The following is a 10,899-nucleotide window of genomic DNA, read 5'->3' as shown; positions in this document are numbered from 1 at the left end:
AAAAGTTTCCTGTCAAAAAGTATGAAAATTCACATTATTTATCTTACAACTGAAAGCTCTTGAAAGAGTTAGTTAACCCCTATCGACCTCACATTTTTCACAAAAAATACAAAACATAAGATTTTACTATAGATTTAATAAGAAAATTTATATGAACTAGAGCTTACTACCATACCTACCATAAAATATATGTACAACTATTCTATTTTCCCTCATACCTCCTTTCTTATTTTAACTATCACACATTAACAGAGAAAATCATTGAGTAAGAGCCTAACAAAAGTTTTTTCATGAGTTATTATGAAAAGAGCCAGAAAAGAGCCTGGCAGTAGATAAAACACCTAGATAGAAAATGAAAATATCAACTGAAGGTTTAAATATCATACTAAATATCTGCAGCTATAATATAGTTTATACTTGGATCTGAGTATACACAGAAAAATTTAATTTATTTTTATGTTTTTTTTGTAGTTGTCTAACATCTTATTGAAATCTTTATATGCCTTCCTGAGGTATAGGTCCTCAAGAATGATGGTACCAGCTTTCTCTGTTTAGAAATATCTGGGTGTTTCATTGTCAAAATGACTGGAAGGTACTAATGGCATTTCACACGTGGCAGCAAGCAATGCCGATGTCCTGTAAGCCTATAATGCAAAAAGTGCTCCCCATCAAATGTTACAGTGAATAGCCACATGGGTGACAATCTGCAATTATCTAGTCAAGATACTAAATATTTTACATGTAAACACTTTGAGATTTTGATATAAAGTAAAATTTTGATATAAAGTAAAATTTTCAAGAATGCAATTACTGTGTAAATTAAAGAAACATTGTACCTTTTTTAATCTAAAAACATCCAAGAGTTTTCAACATTTACAAAAATTATGTAGCAAAAGCCATATTACTGAAGTTATTTAAGTCACCAATAGAACACTGAAGCAAGCTGAATTATCACATCTGTGTCTTGTCACATCCAGGGTAATTGTAATATTTAAATATATAATTATTTAGTCCTCATTTTAAAATATCAGATAATGAGAGAAGGCGTCAATACATTTCATTTGAATATTTCAAATTGGTCATTACAACATAATGAGGAATGTACTGATACAATGTGGTCACCAATTTTTTTTTTAATTGAAATAATAAAACTCAGGATATAGAGCTCACTTAATAAAGCATATATATATATATACATATATATATATATATAAGGTTTATATCTGTGCATATGTTTATATACCTATATAATGTAATTAATATACTATATAATGTAATTAATATACATTATATATTAATGTAATATATTCAATTTTTAGAAATCATAAGCATAGTTTAAAAACCAAATACTGCCACTAGAGTGTTTACAACATATTTTAATATTTTAGTCATCATGGGAAGAGTTGCACTAGACATTTTATTTCCTCTTTGTGATAAAAGTACAAAAAGTTAAGTCTCATTTGTGTTAAGAGAAGCAAGTAATACAATTTTAATTTGGATGATATTAATTTGGAGCCTAGAAGGCTCATGAATCTTAGTAGGGTTTATGAAAAGTCTTCTAGAATGCATGTGTCTTAATAAGGGCTCCAGCACTGTAGCCACTTGGACCAAAAAACCCTGAATCGGAGAAAGACTCCCTCCTTGACCAAAGTTTAGACAGGTCCCTCTGGGCCTTCTTTTCAAGTCCAGTTTTAGCAATGAGTCTTGGTAAGCCAATTTATCTAGAATTCCCTCACCCTTGATATCTGACCTTGGCCTGACTTTAGCAAAAATCCATTTTAACAAGAATGTCTCTACCCTTGATATCTAATTAATTTTCTTCCACTGAGCCCCTCACTCTGTTCTGCACTTTGGCTGTACATCCATAGCTGTCTTTGCTGTACCTAGAGTCAAATTCAACTTCTCTCTCCTATTGCAATAGTCTTTCCCATATTACAATAGACCTGAATAAAGTCTTTCTTGCTGTTTCTAACAAGTGTCTAGTGTAAAATTTCTCTTTCACAAAACTTGTGTCTTTATGTGGAGAGAAGAAGAATGTCAACAAAATGTTAAGTCATTAAAACCATAAAAACCATGGATTCTGATATGTGAGGCATGGGAAAGATGAAGAGCTTCCTCCAGAGGTGCGGGGGGGTACACTCAAGGCACAACCAAGGTGATGGTGGAAGCATTTATGCAGTAAAGAGGGAATGCATGGCCGGCACCTCTCTTGACTGATGATTGATTGATCAATTTGGAGGCATGCAGGCAGTATTTTGTCTTGTTTCACTGAGTACAATGAAAATGTTCTCTTTCCTTCCAGATTTCCTGCAATATAGTTAAGGTTAAATATATATTTTTACTTATTTCTGAAGGCATACTGGGCAAGATTTAATAGTATTAATTTGGTAGAGAAAATAACCAATGTAATAAATCCACGTTTTCAGCCTATACTTTTAATACTTTCAGAATGATTCCAGAAGAACCTAAACTAAATGGAATATTTATATTCATTTTATGCCTTTTTATTGTGACTTTATAATAAATGAGAAGTTTTTTAGGTAATATTGGAAGTTAACATTCTTAGTTTGGATAAACAATTTTGAATATCTAACTAGCAAACCCATATAAAACTAAGTAACACCACAGAATACAGCAAAATAATAATTTAATGAACTTAGAAGACTAACTAGACCTTTATGCCTACCTTATCAGGGAAGGTACAATTTCAATACCAATGAAATAAACTCTCACAAATTGATTTTTCTTTGTGTGCACTCATCAGTGTAAACACAATTAAACTGTAAAGCTTGTACTTGTTCAGGGAAGATGTTTTCTATTCATATTCATGCTATGTGGGTGCTTTGGTTTCTGATACTTTGTTATATGGAAACCTTGAAAGTGAAAAAAAAATACAACTACAAGTTTATGAGCCTTTATCACAGAGGATTAAAACATATGCCTTTCCTTTAAATAAATACTATTATTATTGCTTTTCATCAAATTTTAATATTAAGAATGCCTTTCTGAATTAAATTCTAATTATTATGAGGTCTGAAACTTTTAAATTAGCATGTGCTGTAATTCAAATGAAATGATAGCTAATTTGTTCCCATCAAATTAATACAAAAAAAATCAAAAGTTGTGCCTTTAATTTTTTTTTATTTCAGAAAGTAAAATCACACATAAGTACTATTTTTTAAGGGCTGAAGAGCTTCCTGGCAAGTTTATAAAATGCTTAATTCAATAATATAAACTTCACAAAAATGCCCTAAATTACTACTGTGATCTCTGATTTTTTAATGAGGAAACCATGACTCAAAGATTATCATCTTGTCCCAAATCATGCTGTTAGTAAGATATGGTTTGAAATTCAACTTTTACTGACACCAAAACTTGTACAGTTAACCAAATAATCAGTTATGTTCAACTCTGTGTAACTAAATACCAAATAGACATTTTCCCAGCAGTAAATCAATGTCTTATAAGAGTGTCTGTCTATATCAGCATACCACATATTTCATGTGCTGCTTGCAGGTATGTATTCTACATAAGATTTTATTCTTGGGTTACATTAGTATAAATTAGCTATCTCAGGAAAATGGAATGTCCATTATTGTGTGTGGGAAGACTACTTTTTTACATTGACACAACTAAGAAAATTTCCCTTTTATAATAGTTTCAATCAGGAAACTGGACTGAATGATATTTTTGGAACACGATTTTCCAGCAATTACTTTATCACCATAAGATAGAAAAAAATATTAAATTAAAATAAATTTCTATTTAAAACTTGAGTTGTTTAAATCATTAGACATGTGACTTTATTACAACATCAAGATTTCAGACACTAAGGATTCAAGAAATTAACCGGGGTAAGCAATTAAAATATGACCTCAAACGCCCTAGTATATTGATCAAGAGTTTGCCATTTTTAGAGCTACATTTATGAAAAACAATAACAAAAGCCAGAAAGCTAAAGCTTAATGCATATTTTAAGGCCAAAATCAATATAGGAAAATTCACCTCCTCTTGAGAGGTGTTTTAAAAATTGTTTAATCTATGATCCAATTTGAATCTCATTGTTCTGAGAACTCCAATATGTCTCCACAAGAGGTCATCCCTGTCACCTCAAAATTAGCTGTTAAATGCTACACTCTATTGTTTTGGCCTGCTTGGGATACACATAAAATTATCCCAAAGATTTATCTAAATAAAGAAGGTTTTAAAAAACACATGCCCTGATTTAAAAGTAATAAGCAATGTAATTCTGTATCTTCACAAGTGATTTGATAAACAAGGCTAAATGATAGTTACTAGGCAGAGGTGTTGTAAACTAGTGCTTCAAATAACAAAGCATTTATGTACAGTCTTTGCTGATTTCCAATACTCCCACTATGGCCTATTTCAAGATATTAACATGATACCCCTGAATATGGAGTTGGGAATGTTGTCAGCAGAATGAATATGTGGGTGCAATCTTTAAATAAAAGGAAGTAGCAGTACAAAGCCTCTGAGGCAGGAGTAAGCCTGGGAATTTTTTGAGCAAAAATTTCATTGGGCTAAAAGAATGAGAAAAATCAGCTAATGAAACAATTTTATTCAATAAGAAGAAGATGGGGATATGCAAATATCTCTTTGAGATCTTGCTTCAAATTCTTTTGGCTACATACCCTTGCTTTCACTTCTATTTGAACCTGTTTTCATAGGTTCTGTAGGTGGATAATTAGAACATTAATTTGCAATATTTTTACTCTTTTAATATGAGTATTTGATCTTAAAATTATTATGTGATTATAGATTTAGCTTCAGCCGATGCATTTCTACAAGTTGTGGTTTAACATTTATTTAGTTCACATCAATTTCAAATGTCCTGCTGGATTTCTTCTTGAACCTATGCATTACTGTATTTAAAAGTTCTTTATTTAATTTCCAAACATTTTAATATTTTCTCAGTATTTGTCTTATTTTTTTTTCTATTTTGATACCACTATGGTCAAGGAATACCCTTTGTATGATTTTAAATATTTCTATTTATTTATTTATCTTAGGTTTGTTTTATGGCTCAGAATGTGGGCCATAAAATTAGAATTATCAGAATTATCTTGGAAAAACTTTTATGTGAACTTTAAAATAATAGGTACTCTGCTGTTAGCTGGAATACTGTATAAATTTTGATTAGATAAGTTATTTGAGAATTATGTCCAAATTTATTTAATTACAGATATTTGTTCTACATTTTTGTCAATTACTGAGAGAAGCATTTTGAATTTTTCTATTATAATTGTGAATTTTTCTATGTCTTTTTTCATGTCTAACAGGTTTTTCTTATTGCATTTTATGGATTATTGTTAGATGCATACACATTTAGAATCGAGGTATATTTCCAATGAATTGAACACTTTATAATTATGAAATATATCCTTTTGTCCCTATTGGTAATTTTTCTTATTCTGAAATCTATTTCATCTTTTATTAACATAACCCCCAGCTTGAGGACAGATGTATCTGTCCTTCCATCTAACCTGATTTGTACAACGGGAGGAGATGTGTGTAGGCAGAAAGGCAAGCTGTATGTCTCTGTGTTTATGTTCAGAGTTCTTAGAATGGACCTTTCTCTTCCTACCTACACTGCACTGGGATCTGCATATGCCCCCTCTGCTTTGATCACCTCTCCATGTCCCTGCCCTGCTTCAGCTCTTACTCCCTTCATTGCATTTCGGCTAAAGCCTTTTCTGATCTCCACCCCTAGACTGGGTCAGATCCCTTACTATATATAATTTACCTGCCTACCATGCTTCAAAATAACCATGAATTTAACAATTGACATAACCCAAACATGGGCTGGTGTCTCCCTGTTCCCTTCTCAGGGATTTGTTTCAATGTGGATGGATCCCCAGAACCATGAGCTGTGATAACCTAAAGTTCTCCCCTTGATTTCTGAGAATTCTAGAAACCACTTCCTCCTGTTTCTCTCTGCTTCTGCACAGACCCACCATCTCTTCTGTTCTGCATTCATCCTGCACAAATCGGTCCCTCCTCTGGCGACACACTCCCAGCATCTCATACTAGCTACTGGTGGGAGTTAGGGAAGACGTGGGGATGCCCAGGGGAGGTCCGTGTATCATCACTTGTGCTAGTGGTAATAAGTAAACTAATCTCACCATCCCCCTCTCTCTTCCCCCTCCTCTTCCCCCTCCTCTTATCTTGACACAAAGAGAAATTCTTCCCTTGCCAGAAGGGCAGGTCATCCCACTCTCAGGTCCTTTCTGCTCCAAAGAGTCATCAAGGAAATTGTCTGAGTAAATATAGAGCTCACTATTTCTTGTAAGTCAAAGAAAGCTCCTTTTAGAGTTTGCTTTGCCCCAGGGTGATTGGTTGCTAGTTTTATTTTGACTAATGTTTCCATCCTTTTATTACATTCTTTTTTTTTTTTTTTTTTTTTTTACCGGGGCACGAATCCGTGTCCCCTGCATCGGCAGGCGGACTCTCAACCACTGCGCCACCAGGGAAGACCCATATTTTATTCTTTATTTTTCTATACATTTTAAAATTATGTTTCTTATACATAACATATAGTGGGTTCTTTCTTTTAATACAACATGACAATTTCTGTCTTTGAAATACTCTGCTTATACTATTAGAATTTAATGTATTTATAGATATGAATGGGGTAAAATCTATCATCTTGTTATTTTCTTTTTACCCCATCCCAGTTTTCTTCTATTATTCTTTTTCTCTCTTCATTTATAGTAATTATCTTTATAATTCTATTTAATATCCACTACTGTCTTATTATTCATAGCTGGGTTTTGTTTTGTTTTGTTTCATTTTGTTTTGTTTTTTACAAATCTGTATTTTATGTAGGAATTACAATATGCAACGTAATGAATTTAACTTATGGTAGTGAATGAAACTTACCTCAGTACATTATACAATACATTGTAAGTAGAGAACTTTCAATTTAAAAAAGGCTGGGTTTATGATTTTGAATGTTAGATCATTGATATAAATACTATGTATAAATCCCTCACATGTTTCTCAATCTTGATTCTTCAAAATGTTTCTTCTACTTTCTAACTTTTATCTATAAAAACCAAGCAGATAAATCTGTTTAAAAAAGAGGAACACACACTTTTGCAGAAAAGTGGCATACTGGCATGGAAAACTAGATTTTAATTATAAGGCTTATAGCTGGATGAAACCTTGAAACAAAGTGAAATGGAAAACATAGTATATTTTAATCAATAAGTTACTAACCAAATTCTTCAATTTGGTCATTTTCATAAAAAACATAAAGAATACATGTGTATTTGTATGAATACTCCTTTTCTTTAAAACATAGTTTCCCTCAGTTTCCTTTGTAACTGTCAGTTGAGTAGTGGTTTCTGTCCTTAGATGTTACTATTTCTTAGTTGCTATGTAGTTGATTTGTTTTGAGTTATTCATGTCCTATTACTCTTCTGTTTTGTCAGTTTTGCATGCTTAGTGAATAGCTAGAAAGAGTAGAGGATAATTTAATCACAAAATATAGGGAAATTTATTTTTTGTACATAGTACCCTTTTTAGACTAACGGATGTTTTTAGAAAAATTCTTGCTAGAAAGAAAAATAAGGTAATCTCTTAAAGTTTGTGCCTTTGTTTTCCATTATATTTAAAGAGTGTAATTATTCCTTGCTTATTCTTGCTGCTTGGGGAAAATATTTTTATTGAAATAGACTGTGTTTTATGAAGCTTATCATATTCCCTAAAAATAAATGCCAGACATTTGTCTTCATTTTAATTTAAATGCAGAAAAAGTAAAATCCCTTGTTTAACCTGTTTCCATTGCACTATTAGTATGAAAAACATATACCTAAGCAACTTTAAATAGACCAAATTTAAGAAGAATGAAAAATAAACTAAAAAAATTTGCTTACAAATCGTATATACTGACTTCAATGATGGGAAAATTGATTTCCTGTTAGAAAATAGATTGTAAATTAAAATATATCTTTCAAATGAAAGATTCCTATTCCTGTACTTGAAAGGTAACTGAACTATTATCAGTTTTAACAAAGCTCAAGAAAATCATCATTTTAGAGCGTAAAAAATGGAAAATGCCTCAGAAGTGATTCTTAATAAATCTGCCAAGACAGAGGGTTTTGTTTTGTTTTGTTTTGTTTTTGTCCCTCTTGCTTCAGCTTTCACTAGTATTCTTTCCCCTCATTTAAAAAACTAACCCTCCTACAGTGTGCCCACTCTGGACCCAAACCTGCTTTTTTCAGGAACTATTTTGAAAACCATTTCCCTACTGTGCATTGACCCAGTTTTTCTTAAATATGTACTAAAGATTTCTATTGTTGAAAGGCTAATCCCACATTAATAATCCTTAAAGAACTAACAAGAATTCGATCACACACAACCTCTACATCAGCAGGATGTTTCAAGGTGGAAGGGAGTACTGGTGTTGGGTTTGTCCTCACTTAATAACATTATTAATGATGTGGATGAGTGAACAAATATTATGAGAAGGAAACTCATAGATGTTAAATATGTAGAGTATGCAGAAACAAATAGGCTAGAAGCTAATTCATGTGAAATGACCTAGAGAGGTTAAGAAAAGTTAACAGTTGTTCAATATTCTTCTAGGTTTCAATAAACTAGGTCATTTAATTGATAAAATAATATAATCAGTAAAGAAAAATGCACAATGATAGTTAAACTGAAAGGCAAAGAAAGAACAGAAATTATATAATGTTGCATTGTTACATAGTACAGTGTTTCATGAAAATTTCTTAAGTGTTAATTCATAAACAAATCCAAAAGCAGTAGTTCACTGTTCTTCACTGAGAGAATACATTATTTATGTGGAAGAATATTTAAGTTCACATAAATAACATAAGTAATCTTTTCATTGTGAAGATATTCATAACATTCAAATAACTTGATAAAATATGAACTCTGGATCTTCAGTATTTTTGATCAATAATTAATAATCAAGATTCAGTTTGCAATAATTCATGATCTAATGATAAGAAAGGGAAACAGGTTTCTTCTTTAACTTTCATATTGGCTTTACTCTATTCAATAGATTGTGAGTTGAAATTCATTCTCGGTCTTTACAAGTTATTTTGAAATGTTTTCAGATGAAAGTCATTCAACTATTTTATAATTCCTAACTTTTGGAAAACTTTTTATCTATTACATCTCAGATCCTTAGCTTAACTCCTCTGTTGATCCAGTGTAAATAAATGGTTCCATTTTCTTGTTATATTAAAAATTCACTATATATATAGGCACACAAAAATAAACAAACTGGAATTCTTTTAATTCAGATAATATAGTATCCATGGCACTTCTACTTTTACCATGACTCAAGTTAATACATTTTCATTGTGATTCATTAGATTTTACCTGTGAAAGGAAACACATAACGTGTTTTATTATAAAAATGGGAATGAAACTAAATACAGTGTTTTATGAGGTAACAAAGTTTTATTTTATCTTAAGGGGTATTTAATAAAATCTCTCTCTCTTACTACTTGACTCACAATCTAGCAAAACTGAACTGAATCCACAGGCTTTTTAATAATGTTACTACTGGATTTTATGGTTCATTGCAATCAGATATATATTGAAGCTGCTGTGTTTATATTCTAGGCTTCTATAAACAACATGTATACATTTTCAAAGTGATGACACTTTCTTGTCTAGCCAAATCATCACAGAAAATGTCCATTATTTCCTCAGTATTAATAACAAAACAGTATAGAATTCACCCTCTATATATTCACAGAATTCACACTTTATACATTCAATTTCTCTGTTACCAATTATATTTCTGGTATAATTAGGTTTTGAAAACAATCTCAGTTATAAACCTTATTTTTAATAATTTCATTTAAAATGCACTGATAAAAGAAATAAACAAGGCACTACCAAAAAAACCTCTGTGCTTTATTATTTTATATGTCATAAATTCTGTCTGTCCTTGATTTTTCACCATTTAGTTCATCACTAAAATTCTGACTAATTATTAAGCATTTATATTCCTCTACATTAAAAAATAGCAATTATTAACCCCCCATTTAATATTCTGGGAATGGTTTAGTGTGATGTTTTATTTCTTTTAGTAATATGTACCGATGATAACGAAAGTAGCGTGCAGCATTTGTGTTCCATCTATTTCCATATAGATTACAATGCTTTCAATTTGGAATCTAACAGTTCTAATGCCCATGATTATTTTTTTAAAAAAATACCATTGGGCTTCCCTGGTGGCGCAGTGGTTGAGAGTCCACATGCCGATGCAGGGGACACGGGTTCGTGCCCCGGTCTGGGAAGATCCCACATGCCACGGAGCGGCTGGGCCTGTGAGCCATGGCCGCTGAGGCTGCATGTCTGGAGCCTGTGCTCCGCAACGGGAGAGCCCACAACAGTGAGAGGCCCACATACCGAAAAAAAAAAAAAAAAGAAAGAAAGAAATACCACTAACTCCTTGCATGATTATTTAGAATACATATTTTTTAAAAAGTCCTCCTCACTTTTAATGGAGCTATGAATAGCTTTAGCAAAGTTTCTGATTTACTATTCATTTAACAATATATTTCTTGAAATTGTAAGATTTAGTCTGATATGCTCCCTTAAGGAGTACCACAGGCTACTTTCATAGCTCCCCTGAGAACTCCACTCACTGTGCAGGATCCAAGAAGAGAGTTGCAAGTACTTTCTAACTTTGAGAGTAGTTCCCCATATTTACATTATTTTGATGTAAGATAAATCAATTTAAAGGGAAGCCAACAGAGTAGTACTTAGACGGTGGCGCTCTCATAAGAACCCATATAAGTTATGCCATCCCCCATAACCAAGTCCCTATTGAACACTTCCTCCAGACAGGAGAAGAACTGGCAGGTATATTGCCTGCATACTTGGGAGCTG

The sequence above is a fragment of the Mesoplodon densirostris genome, chromosome 3 (assembly GCF_025265405.1).
Source record: "Mesoplodon densirostris isolate mMesDen1 chromosome 3, mMesDen1 primary haplotype, whole genome shotgun sequence".
In the NCBI taxonomy this organism is placed as follows: domain Eukaryota; kingdom Metazoa; phylum Chordata; class Mammalia; order Artiodactyla; family Ziphiidae; genus Mesoplodon; species Mesoplodon densirostris.
Note: the sequence above shows the minus strand (reverse complement) of the source record.